General features: G+C 34.4%; 1 protein-coding gene across 2 annotated transcripts in view; it reads left to right on the top strand.

Annotated features, from left to right (window-relative positions):
• Positions 1 to 16,392, top strand: part of LOC136805304 (DNA repair protein RAD51 homolog 2-like) — a 60,792-nt gene that overhangs the window by 42,932 nt on the left and 1,468 nt on the right. Inside the window, exon 10 of one of the 2 annotated variants that reach the window (XR_010846371.1) lies at positions 4,784 to 4,892. The exons of the other annotated variant lie outside the window; for it this stretch is intronic. The gene's annotated coding sequence lies outside the window, so the exon portion shown is untranslated. The remainder of the gene's footprint in view (positions 1 to 4,783; positions 4,893 to 16,392) is intronic. 2 annotated transcript variants of the gene reach the window in all.

Below are 16,392 nucleotides of genomic sequence, written 5' to 3'. Positions count from 1 at the left end.
ATATGATGACGGACTGATGATGTAATCGTACTACATAAACGCCCAAAATAATGGATAGTGTTTGTCTAATAAAGGGTATAATCCAAAAAAAAACCTAGAATTTTTTAAAGGTGGCTGATATCTTCACTTTTCAGTAGTTTCGTCCTAGCAATTCTATTCTAACGAACCTACCTGTCAGTGCTTACAATTGTAAGCCAGGAGGATCTTTTCTGATTCACTGACCTCTACACTAGAGGATATGGTAGAAGAGGACAGGAGGAGAAGCCTAAAAAGAAATCGTACTGACGCTGAGCACTGAACTGAATAATAACGCATTATAAAAGAGAAGAGGGGTGAAGAGATATGAGAATAAGATTAAGAAAATTTGAAATTAAAGTCTATTCACGATAAGTGTGCACTCTTTTTTCATTTACCTATAACTTTTGAAGGAATTCTTCAATTTTTATAAATTTGGTATCATTGGAAAGACGTTAGTGAGTGGAACAATTTGAAATTAAAAAATCTTTAAAAAAATTATAAAAATGAAGATGAAAATAAAGAAGAAAAAAATGAAGATCTTGTAGAAAGGTGATATGACTTTCATTTTCACTGAAGTGGCTCCTTGATTATCGAACATTATCACTGTGAAAAAATTTCTCAAAAATAATCATTCAGTCAAAAGATATCAAGCAAAGTTATAAGCTGATTGACGTCTAAAAACGGTGTTTTCTGCTGTTTTTTGCTGTTTTTTGGGGTCAATCACTTATCAACTTTGTATCATAACTTTTTAATGAATATATATTTTAGTAAAATTTCTTCACAGTGATGATCTCCTAAGATCAAAGAATCTTTCCAGTGAAAACTTTTCTACAAGATCTTCATTTTTTTCTTCTTCATTTTCATGTTCATTTTTAGAATTTTTTTAAACACTTTTTTATTTCAAATTGTTCCACTCACAAATATCTCTCCAACGATACCAAATTTATAAAGATTGAAGAATTCCTTCAAAAGTTATAGGTGAAAGAAAAAAGAGTGCACACTTATCGTGAACAGACTTTAGTGCTACCTTTCGAACCCTGTCCCTTTTTTCTTTAACAGTTAGTTCAGGGTCTGGGTTGGCATCAATCCTAAATAAGTGTTCTTTTCATGACCCACGCGCCGATTCGCAAGGTTGAGGCTCGAACCCTCCACCTTCCGATCAGGGGCCAAGTCCTCTATACTGCTCGATCGCCGCTCTGAAAGATTACATGGACCAGGGGTTTAGGTACCCCCTAAGAAAATAGGTACCCCCTGAATTTTAGGTACCCCCAAACAACAGACGTTAGTAGGTACCCCCTGTGATTGGTACCCTCTGTGACTTGAGTTTATGTCAAGAAATGAAAAAATTGTATATTTTTACAACTAAAAAGAATAATGATAGTTAGATAAAAGCAAGATAAAATATAGTCCCCAAGCCCCCAGACCTTACTGCATAAAAGTTAGATACCCCCAGAGATCATAGGTACCCCCTGAAATTAAAAAAGAATCCAGCCCCCAGCCTTTTTCAGGAAGATTTTGGTTGTAGCCCCCCCCCCCCTGCGGCCTGGGGGGGGGGGTTCATGCCATGGATTACGTAACTAATATCAATGCATATAAAAGAGAGCTGGAGAATCGTCACTTGCAAAATGTCCCATTGTGAGTCACAGACAGACACCCACTCTTTACACATACATATACGTCTCGATCTATAATTCAACACCTCAGCATGATTCCTTCAGAAATGAATTGCTTTTTATCAGTCCACCCTTCTTGATATTGTTGATCTTATTAATTCACTAATTCGATGATATGATGGAGCTTAATTGAATTTGACAAGGTTTTTGCTCGACACACCATACTATGTGAGCTGATATCATTAAAAAATTCATTGAGTTTTATTGCGTAGTATATCTAGTAGGGTATATTCTGCAGGACCATAGACAGTGTCTAACATGGTGGAAAAAGTTTTCTGAGATGGGAACTTGATGTATTCAAATATAAATCTTTTGATAATGATCAGATTTTAAGGTCTTTGCTAGGGAAGGAAAATTTTCCAACTAAAATATACACAATCGGAATACATTTCCTGACATTGCAGAATATTTCACCTCCATAAAGTATACTTATTTCCGACCTAGTTGGCTTAGAAGTAAGAAAAGAAGTCTCTTTAAAATTCTATACGTTTATTCCACAGTGGCAAAAAAAGCTCCCCGTTCCAGCATTAAGTCGTGAGACAGGGTTGCAATAAATCACCAAGTTGGAAAATGACGCTGTTACACCAAATGTAATGATGTTACGGGCGGTGCTAAAGCTAAAGGGCTACAAGCTCGGTTTCTTAGTGCCATAGCCAGCTATCCAGAGTTAACCGATTACTTTACATAACGGTTCAAGAATCGATTTCGAAATTGTGTAACCATATTAAAATTCTTAGAAGAAAGGAAGATATGTATGCACATTGAATTTATCCCCTCTATAACGAATTTCTTCCTCTCATCGCCTACGCAAATTGCGCAAAATGTTGTTTAGAATGAAATAAAAACTGTCGGTTTTGCGTCATGGTAAATTCAATTGACATTGGATGGCCTTAAGCATGTTTAATGCTAAAAGTGACATTTAAGGCCCTGTTTACACTGACACACGCACAACCAAAGCATATCAAATAACATTTCTAGTAATATTATCTCGCGATCTATGTTGTAGAAATTGGACAAAGTCCAATTGTAGAGAGTGCCAAGCCACCCTTGCCAGAAGACCGCAGAAATAGATACCTTGCTCTCCATGAAGCCTTCTCTGTTAAGAAAACATTGGATTAGCTCAAAAGGTACTTAGACGAAATCTCTTAAATCACTTTATATGGACAAAAATGCTCGACTGAGATCTTAATACCTTCGCAATGGTCAGGTACTCGAAAAATTTGTAGAGTTTGATATATAGAAGATTAGTCCTTTTTTGCCTTTTGGTTGAAAATCTTGGGAGGAGCTCCAAAAAATACATTATGGAAGCGCATTTTCTCCCTACCCCGTTTAGAAAAACACCAATTCTCTACCACCATGCCGCTGATACAATCTAGTTGGTTTTGGTTTTTTTCGAAAACGATTTGCTATTTTTAGAATTACAGCGATAATAACGGGTTGCATATAATTAATGGCCATTGATTTCCTTTCTAAAACCATCATCATAACTGATTGGAGAGAAATGAGGGGAATTAAGGGGGAGTTTTTCTGTGGTTATGGTATTTATACCATTTTTTATTTAAAACGCAATGTCACCAACCACACTTTTTGAAATTGTATTTGTGCTCATCATGTTTACGAAATGAAAAGCCGCAATAAATCAAAATACATTTACTATAATTTCCCGACCCTCTTGTCATCACTAAGGTCATGTTACAACAAGAAATCGAACATAGACGAACGAAAGGCTAAAATTTATCAAAATTTTCCTTCTATTGAAAGACTTCGAGTAGAATATGAGCTCGACCTTTCAATCACTTTTTGGAATTAATCTTCTGCATTTCACTCCTTTAGGTCAGCATTTTCTCATACAATTCATTTAACGTTAAACTGTTTATAAAAAGTATTTAAGATTTACGTTACCTTGGTAATTATAAACCCCTTAATTATTGTATTCTTTTTATTATCGTGTGCGTGCTTCAATTGTAGTACAACATATTCATTCTGATTAAAAATAACTTCAATAATAATGTTCATTATTTAATGTGGTTTTTCACTAGATTTATAAAGCCCGAAGGTGTGCTTCTGCTGAAAAGTATGCCGTGGTTAGGTAGGAAATCCGGAAATCCTACCTAGGTCACATGACATTACAATAGAATTTCAGCGCTTGACCAATCAGAAGCTTCGCGGGTTTTCGAAAACAATAGCAACAATATTTTTTCCGATACTCATTTTTTTTTGCCTGCGATGGACTGAGAGTAGGTAGACTGGAGTCGTTTATAATGCGTGTAATACTAATAATACCAATACTAATAATAATGATAATAATACGGGATTTAGTTTGTATAAATTGTTCCATTCATTACTTTTTGCTTTATTCTACTATGTATAAATTAGTCGTCTAGCTTGCTAGACTACTTAAAGCGCGACATCTAGCCCTTTGGGCTTTATAAATCTACAGTTTTTCCCCATCTAAACAAAACGGGTAAATGGTATTTGCGAGGTGAAAGGAAAGGATACTGTTTTTGCAACTCAAAAATCTCTCTTAAGCCAAGTCATTTTCTCTGGGTGTTCCAAAAACCAATCTACTCTCTAAAAGGTTCCTAAAATGATGATAACTGAAATCCTCGCAAACGTAATACACACCCCGGGGTTCCATCATTCAATAAGAGTGATATCGTTTGCTTTCTCGTCAATCTTAATTTACAAGCTTTTTTATATTGAATTGACACATATATGGAGCAAGATTGGCCAGAAAGAGGAAAAGAATTAATGCTGTGCGGACCTGACTGAACAATGGAAAGGTGCCCAGCTTGGTAAAACTACAAATCAATTCGCTAAAGGACAGAATAAAGTAATACAGGACCAAATTAGGAGGTTCTTGGATCACGTTGACCAAAAATGGTCAAAATCTCCAAAAAATGGATCTTTGTCAAATTTTGCATTTTTTGACTTTTTGGCTTAAAATCTCACTGGGAAGTCTTACTTTTGAATTTTTTTTTTTGCTTGACCATGAAGCACGATCCAATTTCTTCAAATTCAAAGGGTTGTAAACGCTTTGACAACTTTTTTGGGAGTCACTAATGCTTTCCTATCAATTTTCTTTGTTTCAGCTAATCGATGTTCGCCAGACAGTCTCAGTGAGAAACCACCCATAGAAAAGGGAGGAAAAAATTAAAATTATAGGTCGTGTTCACACTACAGACCTTCCTTAATAAAAATGTAGGTAGGAGAATCTTTTGTTGACTACAATACAGAACGTGCATTTAACAAAGAGTGTAATTTTTAATCGATCTTCCTTAATTAAGAGTCGTAAGCTCTATTGTCTTAAGGGTAGGTTGGATGATTCCCTTAAAACAAAAGATTTTATTAAAGGGATAATCAGATGGTCTGAGATATTTTGCCAGCAGATAGCTTCTAGGATTTTAGGAAAAACCTCTAAATTTTTCGGTGTATTTATTTTCTTAACTCAAGTTATGCCAATTTGAAATCTCGAAAAATGGGACTTTTCAGGGACTTTTCACACTTTTTTCCGAGCTTTTTTCAAGCAAAAGTTCAAAATTTCAAAGTGGTATAAATTTAGTTAGGAAAATAAGTACACCAAAAAATTTAGAAATTTTTCCTAAAATCCTAGAAGCTATCTATAGGCAAAATATCTCAAACCATCTGATTATCCCTTTAAGGAAGCATAAACAAAGAATCCGTGCAGTGAACAAAAAGTTTTACGATTTCAAAAACGAATGAACTGAGGAAAAATTAGAAATAGTGCAAACAGTGTTGTTGATGTGTAAGGTGAATGCAGTTAATGAGTAAAACCATTAGAACAAATATGTTTGCGGATTTCAAGTGATGTATGGATACCAATATCAACCAATCACAGGTGAAATCGAAACTGTCAATAAAAAATCAACCAATGGGAAGCCTTAAGCAAAATATATTACCGTGTTATAATAGATCTCGTGAACCTACAAAGAACTGTAATAAACCAGTGTATTCATCCATCATAAATCTCTTTCTTTAGCTTTGATAGATTTAATTAGGTAAACTTTCCAGTGTGAACGCGCCCATAGTGTTTATTCCCATGACATTGGAATCCTGAAATATAGCATGCTAAAATTCAAAATTGTGATCCTGAAGTGTGTCTTTTTTTATTTTTTTTTATTTATTTAACATTTATTCGACTTCAATTTTTACAAAATTGTTCTTCCGTCTAAACTAAGAATTATAAAAATGAAAATGCAAAAGATATAAATTATTAAATTATTAAATATAGAAAAATTTTTATATTGATTTAAAATGTAATTAAAGAATGCTAAAGACACAGGACTGGCAAGAGATGTCTACAAAAATTAGACGGGTGTGTGTTGATTCTGTATAATGTTATAGTAAATAAGTGCAGCTATGTAAAATAAACCACAAGGTGTTACTACATAAAAACTGTGTGCTTTTGTTTAGTTTTCGTAGATATATACACAACACATTTTTGAAAAAAAACGTCTTAGCTAACTCAAAAGTTTTAATTTGGTAAAAAAATCGAGTTAGCTAAAAAATCACCAAAAAAATAGTGACCCACTCAAAAACTTTGACCCACGCAAAAAATAATGACCCACGCAAAAAATATGACCCGCGCGAAAAATAATGACCCACGCAAAAAAGTATGACCCACGCAAAAAATATGACCCACGCAAAATTTTTCACCCACGCAAAAAAATGACCCACACAAAAAATTTGACCCACGCAAAAAAATTGACCCACGCAAAAAATATTTTGACCCACGCACCCACGCAAAAAAATTACCCACGCAAAAATATTAACCCACGCAAAAATATTGACCCACGCACCCACGCAACCCACGCAATTTAGCAGACTCATCACTATTCTATCATGTTTTTATATTTTAGCGCTTTATTTAGATATTCCCTTTGGGACTAGGTATTTCGATTCCTACAACTAGAATTTGTTCGTAGAAAATTTGTTTTTATACACATCTGATGATCGCCTTGTGCGTGAAACACAGTGTAATGTTTGTTTTTAATTATTGAAGAGAAATACTGTATATGAAAAGAAAGAGACTGAAAAATTGACCAAAACCTAAGAACAAATTAAGATCAATTCAGATTTTAGAAATTACTAAGACAGTACAGTACAAATTTTAAGTAAAGAAACTAAGCGAATTAAGAACATAGTAAGAACAAATAAGCCTGAAAAATTGAAAAATTAAGAACAGTCCAGTCTGAGTCAAAATTTACTGGTTCTTATCGAAAAAAGCGTGTATAGTTAAAATTTGACTGTAACAGGTTGACTGTATGAGTCATAAATGAACACTTCCTATTGTAAAAACAAGTGATTAAAAAAACCACTCGAAAATTGATCACCGTTCTCTTTTTTGCATCCTTGATGCGTTCTTCAAATGTCTCTTATATCTGCACTTCAACAATTCAACTGCAAAATCATATAGCTCTAAATCCAGCTCAAAATGTTCTCGTCTCGTTAGAATCTGCTCAGCAGTAAAGTTAGCACCTTTGCTAGACGCCAATGCAGGTTGAATAATTTTGGAGCTTTTGCCTTGATATCCCAATAATTCCATACTTTCATCCATCATTTCAACGATTCCAAACCAATTATAACGATGCTGTAAATTATATTTTGCAATTTCGAGAATATCTGTTTTATTTTCAACCTTGGGTAGTGTTCTACATAGGAGACTTTGTCCGGCAACAACACGAGTCATGTGATTATCACCGGCGTATAACAAATCTTTGTGAATGAAATCTAAAGACTTTCCACCACTGTACTTGATAGCACTTTTCAGTCGTCTGACTGGATGCCGTAACATGGTGTACCTTCGAACACATTTGACACCTTTAGGCATGGGGACTTCAGTAATACCATAATCAACATGGCTACCTACATAATTACACGTTTTCGGGAAAACATTCTTAAAATCTCTCTCAAATCCAGCACGACTTCGTTTATGAAAACAATAAATAGCATTACTCAATTCACCGCGAGTTTTCTTTCGATTTTCCACATTGCAGCTTTTGAGACCAAAGACTTCGGTAACTGCGTTATCAACAAAGTTTGAAGAGCATTTGGGAGTGACAGTTCCAAAGCTAATAGTATTGCTGTTATTACATTCATTTCTCTCATATGGCAATGGATCGTCTTGGCAAATACCGAAATATTCATTCTCTATAAACTGCTCCTTTATTGGAACAGATTTGAATCCAAATAAAGGTGTATACCAATATATCACCAGGAAAATTATGAAAAGAAAGGAACACATGAGAAGGTGCTTCATGCTGTTGGATCGATTGGAAGTCCTTTTAAGTTTACGCTGCTGATTTTTGGCCTGAAAAAGAAATTCTAAATAATTAAGAATCAATTAGACCGACTGTTTTAACCAGAGTAAGGTGTTGGCTTAATGCGAAAAAAAGACCGTAAAAGATAAATTCTCTCTTTGAGCAATTTCTTGATGACGATTTTTTGCCTTGACCATGCAGGACCACGGCCAGTAATACAATAGAATATGAAAAAGGAAGTTCATAGTCAGTCAGTGCAGTCAGAGAGGTCTTAAATGTTCTTGAGAACAGTTCACACTTTTGTACCTGCTGTCCTAGTGAGGAATCGTATGTACATCGCTTTTTTTTTAATAGAGTGGAAAAGTGCAAAGTTATGAAATTCTTTCACAAAAAATTGGCTCTCCAGTTATAGATCTTGGGAGTATTTTTTTTTTTCACAAATGCCAGGCTGGTCTAAACGCAGCCAGTGTTGAAATGTTGACAATAAACTGATCTAACTGTACAGCAAAATCAAATCGTGCTGATCCCGTGCGGATACCTCTAAAGAAATCACAAGCCAACCTTGACATTAAGGGGTCGATGTTGGTTGTACAGAGTGAATGAACCAGAGAAATGGAAAGAAATAGAAGAAAAAGCGCTGAAAAAGCGCGATGACTGAAAGTGTAATGATCGTATTAAAAATAACTACAATTATAAATGATAAACCATTTTTTCAAGAAAAAATATGGAACCTTTTTTTTCAGTTCTTGCTTTTGGACATGTACAAGTGAAAACAGCTTTAATAATCGCCTCTTTTTTTTCACCTGTATTTCCATTTTCAAACCTCGACCACATTAATAAATCATGACACTTTATGAAGATTTTTCGAATACAATACTGTATATATTATACTTAAGTTTCTCAATATCTTTCTCGTTTACTATTTGAAATCGAAAATCGAAAATCGTTAAATTTTTCATGAGAACTGACCTTCCTGTATCTTCTCTCTATGATGCATTACACGTTTTTTTTTTTATAAGGAACACGTTTATAAGGAACTCGAGGCTGAAAATGGTTCACAAAATGAGGAATTGTTAAGGAACTGCTCAGGCTGAGAATAAGTGGATTTGAAAATAATGTACCTTATTGGGACTAATTTGACCAAATTTTGATCTTTCAAGGGGTAAAAAGTTCAAAATTTTCTATGTAGTAAGGAACTCCATAAGGAACTTTGAGACTGAAATTCTCTGTAAAAATAAGGAACTCCAGGCTCAGAGCAAAGTTAAGGTTCCTTATAAAAAAAAAAACGTGTACTTTACTTTTATTACTCTCTTTACTATCTAAATAAAGCTAGAATCTCTTATTCAGAATCCGGAGGGATTCTAGGGATTAGGAGTTTATAAATTACTATGGTGGTTCGAGCCGGGGTCAAATCTACGGTTTTAAACCAAATTTATAAGTCTCGAGGCGTTCTGAGCATTAGCTACATGTGGACTATGCTATATCTGCCATCTTTGATCATAGTTGCTTGTGTGTGGTACCCACAAAGAAGCCCCATTACAGTGTTAAAACTTTGCCTCCCCCTCCATCAAACGGCGCTGTTATCAAGGAACGTAAATCTAGCGCTCTCGATGCATTACACCGCTTTTGATTAGTACTAGTAGGGCACCACTTAAAATAGACCCTGATAAAGATTTTGGTTGGCCGGGATCGAGAGACTGTCTCCAAGCTTTATATATAGCTCACCGGTGCTAAAAGGCCTCTGTGACGTATTTTTCAGAACGTAAAAGAAATAAAGTAAAAAGGCCATATATGAGAGAGTGTGAGGGAGAGAGTGATCCTTCCCATTGAGAATAGACCTAGGATAAATAAAATAATTCAACCTAGGAAATCATATCGCTAGATAAAAAATTATATCAATATTATACTCAGGTTTTTAATTCAATAGGACCACTCCAAGCGGTCTTGAGCAATTTCAAACAATGAATTTTTACACAATATATATGAAATATTTGATAATTTAAAGGGCTACATACACTACACAATATATTGTCAGGCAATATATTGATGATATATTGCTGAATGTCGACAATATATTGAAAAGGTGTCCGCAATATATTGTCAGCTCGATTTGCAATATTCCAACAATAAAGGGGGATTGTTTACAGAAAGAAAATTCATTTTTATAATAGAGTACCAGTTGTTTACTTCTTACATTACGGTCCGCAAACTATATTGTGTAGTCTAAGAAGCCCTTAAAGATTTTTCATCAATCCAAGTCTTCAAAGAAAAGGGTTACTGTATGCAATACATATCACGAAACATCGAAAAAGGTTATTGTTGTGCTCAAAGCCAAGGGTCTATTAGCTACTATTGCCCAAATCTGAATACAGTTGACGCTTTTAAATTCAAAGTTCTAATATTCGATACACTTCATTATTCGGTAATATTGAAAGTCGCCGTCAACAAAAAACTCTCATGAACGACATTTTACTATTCGATACACTCCTTTATCCGACGAAAATTCTATTCCCCATGAAAATCTAATTAAAAAAGTTCAATTCAAAAGTAAAAAAGCTCTATGCAGTTCTTTGGTTTACGCTCGATTTGCTGAAAACCTGTACTCCAGGCGTTATATGTATTCCATCTCAAATTTAAGGTTCCGTTTGTGACTTTATGCTATGCGCGGTGCCATGTAACAGAGGTGAAGGCTACGAGAAAAAAAATGTTTAAGAAATTTATAAGCTGAATATGTTCATGTTTCATTAATTAGTGTTAATGAATTAACATTTTTAACAACTTTATGCATTTTCTTGATATCTTCAAAACATTTCAATCCATAGAACGTATGACATTAAAGTAAAACGTATGGTATAGTTTTAAACGTATAGTTTTATTTTATTTTCAACTAAAGCTTTTCGGTAAAACCACCTTCAGTGCTAGATGTTTAAAAAGTAAACGAAATAAAAAAATACACTATATATGCACTATTGTACAAGGCGACGTAAAAATCTGGAGAAAAAAATAAGATATATTAAAATTTTAAAATGAAATAAAACATTGCATGTTTGTGAATAGTATTATCATACAAATCGTATGGCATTAATTTTCGTATGACATTAAGAATTTTTGAATTAGTGTGAGAGAAAATGCCAAACATAACACGTGTTTCTAACACCTTTTCGACAGTAGTCGCGCGGTCAGGCCTGTGCCACTTAATTATTTGATTATTCCCCTAAACTCGATCCAATCCTTTTTTGACACATTTATCTAGCGTCTATAGGTGCGAAAAAAAGACTGGGACGGTTTTAGTGGGATAAAGCGGACAAAATAATGCCCGCGCGGTAATTGGCGACTATGGTCGAAAAGGTGTATTCTTTCTACAGATGTTTCGAAACGTCGGAATCGAAGTGCCTCGCTTTAAACTATAAGTCTTTCTATCGGGCCTGATCATATATAAAAGTCAAGGCAGTCAGTCGAAAGTAATCGTTCAAAATGGAATAAAATGAAATAGTAAAGGCGAGAAAAATGGCGGTATGGCGTTATGGCGGTATACGAAAAAAAAACCGGTGGGAGAGTTTCGAAGAAACGGCAAAAGACTGGCAAACTTTATCGGCTGTAAACTCTTTTCGGCAAAAAACCCTGATTGCGAACTTTCTTTGGCTTGGGGCTTATTTCTTAGATAGTGATTTATCTTAGACTATAACATAGTCTAGGATTGGATTCGAAAAAATACTTTCTACTGATGATATGATATCAAAAACATGAAGTAAACTCCTTTCCCCTTGTCACTATGAATTATGAAAATATCACGTTGATTTCATGTGACGTCATACAGCGGATATTTGTATCAAATATCATGTTAGAAATATCCGTGCGGGCGGTCTGGTCTGGTTTTTACATGTCACGTATTCTTAAAACGAACGAAATAATGACTTAAAGTTGTTGTTATAGGCAGGTGAATGTCTACAGCTATTTATTTCTAAGAAAATATTGACGACATTTTATGATAATGCAGTCTGTCTAAACGTTTGAAAATGCTGTTTCATAATAAATGTGGTATTTTGTATTGAAAGGACAATATTTGTCAAAAAGAATGCCAAATTGAATTCATTTTTAATGATAGTTCGATTGTAATATTGTGGTTGACCTGTGCTCCGGAAAAGACTCATTACCGCGGTCTCTTTTCTCTCTCGATGTTGCCGTACACATATTAATGCGCATACATTAGCAAGATAATAGCCTGTAATAAACACTTTATTATGTCTTAGTAAGAAATTCACAGCAAGAATGGGATACAGGCTAAAGAAGGGGGACTAAATGACATCCTTTAAAAGTACCTAATGGCGTTCCTGTGGTTTCCCGGTTTTGAAGGACGCCTACTTTTAGCAATTATAAGTGTTCTGTTTGCGTTCCTATGTTGACGATGCAGTGTGGATTTTGTCATAGACAAAAAGCTCTTGTCCTTGAAGTCTAACCCTTTATAACCTCCTATTACGATGGATTTTTCATTATTATTAAGTACTTTTGTGGAGGGTCATTACATGTAGACAATATTTTACATGTGTTTTGTCTCTCTGGCCAATATCTAACATAAAATATCCCTCAAGCTCCTTACTAGACAGAAGAACGTTCTGTATTTTTATAATCTGATGTATACAGGACGGGTATGACCTGTGAGGCACAAATCTGCCTCAAAAAATTTACAGTGGGAAATTCGAATTTAGAGCTGTCCTCTAAGAAAGTGTGACCAGTAAAATAAGTCATTGTATTTCCTAAGGAAAAAAAAGATAGTATTTGTATTTTCTAAGGACATTTAAGGTTGGACTCATTGTATTTTCATTGGAAAAAGTAAAATGTTCCGTTGTATTTTCAAAGGAAAAAGTTGGAAGGTTTCATTGTATTTTCGAAGGAAAGAAAGTATGATTTCGTTGTATTTTGTCAGAAAAAAGAAGAAATGATTCTATTTGTTTTCTTAAGAGTAAAACGAGGATATTCTCTAAGGAAAAAAGCAGTGTGATCTTATTGTATTCTGTAAGAAAGAAATGCATACGATTTTAATGTATTTTTCAAGAAGGATGATTTCATTGTATTTCTTAAGGAAAAAAAAGGTGATATCATTATATTTTCTAAGGGGAAAAAGGGGAGCTTTTTTTGTACTGTTAAGGAAAATTAGCGGATTGTTCTTAATTTCATTGTATTTTCTAAGGAAAAAGAAATATGACCTCTTTGTATTCAATTATGTAGGTAAGAATAGAAAGAGTTCCATTTTATTTTTTAAGGAAAAGAAGGGTAATTTCATTGTATTTTTTCAAGGAAAAAGAAGTATAACTTCGTTGTATTTTCTAAGTAATAGGTCTCAAATTATTTTTAAAAAAAGTCGGCAATTCTCATTGTATTTTCTAAGGAAAAAGAAGTATGATTTTGTTGTAAATTCTAAGAATAAAAGAGAGATGTTACAAACTATACTCTTTGGCAAACGAAGGATGATTTCAATGTAATTTCATAGAAAAAAGAGAGAGTAATTTTATTGTATTTTCCAAGGAAAGAAGTAGGAAAGTTTCATCGTATTCTCGAAGGAAAAAAAAGATGATTTCATCGTATTTTATAAGAAAGAAGGAAGAAAGTTTCATTGTATTTTATAAGGAAAAACAAGGGTGATTTTATTGTATTTTTAAAAGGAAAAGTAGGAAGATTTGATTGTATTTTAAAAGGAAATTCTAACGAATTCACAATTCTCATCGTTGTACTTCAGGGAGGATCCAGGTTGGTCTCTTGTTGAACACCATACATAGGTAATTCGTACAATTCTGTTTTGTCGTAGGAATATAAACATGTATTTTTGACGTCATCAATTTTCCATACACTTTTGAGATGTTTACGGCTTTAAATGGGGTTGACTGTGATGTCATCTATTGAGAGGACAACTTTGAGAAAAGTAACATAGTATGCAGAGTAAATAGACGTCACTAGAATCAGTCAGACTTTATTTCGCCTTCAAACATAATTTTTGAGAAAATAACTTTACTAGAAAGCCTTATGTAAATATAACGTTTTAACGTAAGTAACAAATATTAACCACCAAATTTGTCAAGGCACTTTTCGACTTATGTATAATTTTTGGAACCTAGATCAAAGATTGAAAAAATCTCCTTGTACTAGGAGAGAAATCATGCACGTTACAGAGATAAACCAAATATGAAAAGCCCTCGGAAATGGCCTTGCTTACATCGATTTAATCTCAGCTAAAATTAAGTCTGATTAGAAGTTAAGAAGACCATGCAATACAATATGTGGATTAGAAATATCTCAATTTCCTTCTGACGAATTTAGACATCAACGTTTGTTGGGTCAATTTTTCAATTAGATTGGGAATATCGTTGGCGCAAAAAGTATGAAACTGTAGTTTTTTAAATAAGTTTTAAATTCTAATATCCTCATAAATCACTTTTATATAACTCATGGTTAAATTTTCTCTTTCATTCGAGACTTTGAGGAAGTTCAAAACATCAATGGCTTACAAAGTAGTCATTGGTCATAAAGTGTGGCTGGGTTTTCGGTAAAGCTGTTTTTAACACTTGTAAAAAAAAAAAATCTATTTTTCTTCTCCTATCTTACATCAATTTAAATTGCTCAGATTTTTTTTGTGGGTTTTTGAAAAGAGTGTAAAGATTGTATCGCTCTATTGAAGTTTTCTTAATTTAGCTTTGTTACATCTAAATACAAGTACCTCTCTGCATTATTGCTATTATAAGAAAATGATCGACCGGAGGCTTGCGATTTTTTTAAAATATTGCAGGGGCCTAAGTTGCGATTCCCTCTTATAAATATCGTGAAGATTTTTGCGTTCCCCACTACGGTAAGACGTATAATTTGCCGCGTACACGGGATATATACAACATACTGAAACCCTCAGAGAGCACGCCCGTGAATTTATTTCCACATGCGGTCGAAATCCACCTTTTAGTGTGGGACTTGGGATGGTGGGTGGATATACCCGCCTGTCCGCGCTTTTTTCAGGCGATAAACAGTATTCGCCCTTCGATGTACCAAAGCCTCCGGTCGGTGTTGCTACTTTTACTTGTGAACCTGAAAAAAATATGGTTGGCCTAACAATCTTCCAAAACGAGGGCGCCGGTTTCTTCATATCCATACTAGTCTGAATCGCAGACCTCTACAAAACCCTAGTTAGTATAAGGAGCACGAATCCGTTAGTGGATGCCAGCAGCCTATATCCATACTGCAAAACCTTTAACCATGCACGGCGAAAATTCCTACTAAATCTTTCCAAATGTTCGTAACGCCGCCGATCTTCAGAGCTTAGCATATAATAAGAAATTTATACATCGGCCATCGGGTGCAAGAAAGTTGTTTGTCCATCCAACTTGGTAATGGATGTTAAAGATATGATAGGGGTGTTGTTTTGGTGTTTTTACCGGTAAGGCGTGTATTAAGTTGAACCAACTAAAGACTGCTTCTTTTATAAATGAATGGTGATTCAAGGCTATCATTCTGAAGAGTAAAGCCTTTTTATAACACATTTAGTGACACCCAAGAAATGAGCATTTTACACTCAACATCGCTTGTGATAACAATCTTATAATGATTTGAACCGTTATCAAAATTCTATCCAAAAGGTTAGAGAGATAGCGGAACTCTTTCACTTACAAACAACGCGGTGCGGATTATGATAATAATGATTTTTTTTTCAAATATAGATTTCCTCCGTTTTCTAATAATACTATGATCAGGACAGCTAAACCTCTTTTCTAGTGTCATGAATTAAACATTTCTGCTTTAACATAACTCATAGCATTCCAAGACGCTATAATCACCCCATATTACATTGTGTATTATATTTGAGCTTGTAACTTATGTTTGAGTGTTTATAATTTTTTGATCCTCTCTTATCCTTTTACATTTCTTTTTCAAATAATTCCAAAGACGTATATATAGCTTCTCATAGAAGGTATTTAAGCGGAAGAATAAGAGCTATAAGGAGATACTTTTAGCAACCATTTAAGTCTTAGAAAGAATGGGTCTGAAAGAGAAAGTTTTTTCCGGACTACTGACACAGGATGTATCATTTAATGCTTGATATCATGCTCCATGGAAGAAATCCTTTGTATAGCCGAGAGTCTTTTCTTTAACTTAGTCCATTAACGGGAATTCTCCTCAACCAGATTTTTCCCCGGGGAGGCGCTTCCTTGATCGGAATTTTTGTTAGTCATGATAGGCCGAAATACGACCTGTGGTGACAGATCACAAATTTCTTTAGCGGCTATTCAGTATCAAAATGTAACATAGAAAGCACGCTCTACATGCGCGATGATATTCTTACAGTCTTTTTGCCATATATTTGTCGAGAAGCTCCGACATGTTGTAGCTCACGTTGCGTTAAAACTTTTTCGACCGAGTCCTTATATCAGATTTTCAGCATT

Source organism: Clytia hemisphaerica, unplaced genomic scaffold, assembly GCF_902728285.1.
Source record: "Clytia hemisphaerica strain Z4C2 unplaced genomic scaffold, Clytia hemisphaerica genome assembly, whole genome shotgun sequence".
NCBI lineage: Eukaryota > Metazoa > Cnidaria > Hydrozoa > Leptothecata > Clytiidae > Clytia > Clytia hemisphaerica.
The sequence above is the reverse complement of the archived record's forward strand: the minus strand, read 5'-3'. Positions and strand labels throughout refer to the sequence as shown.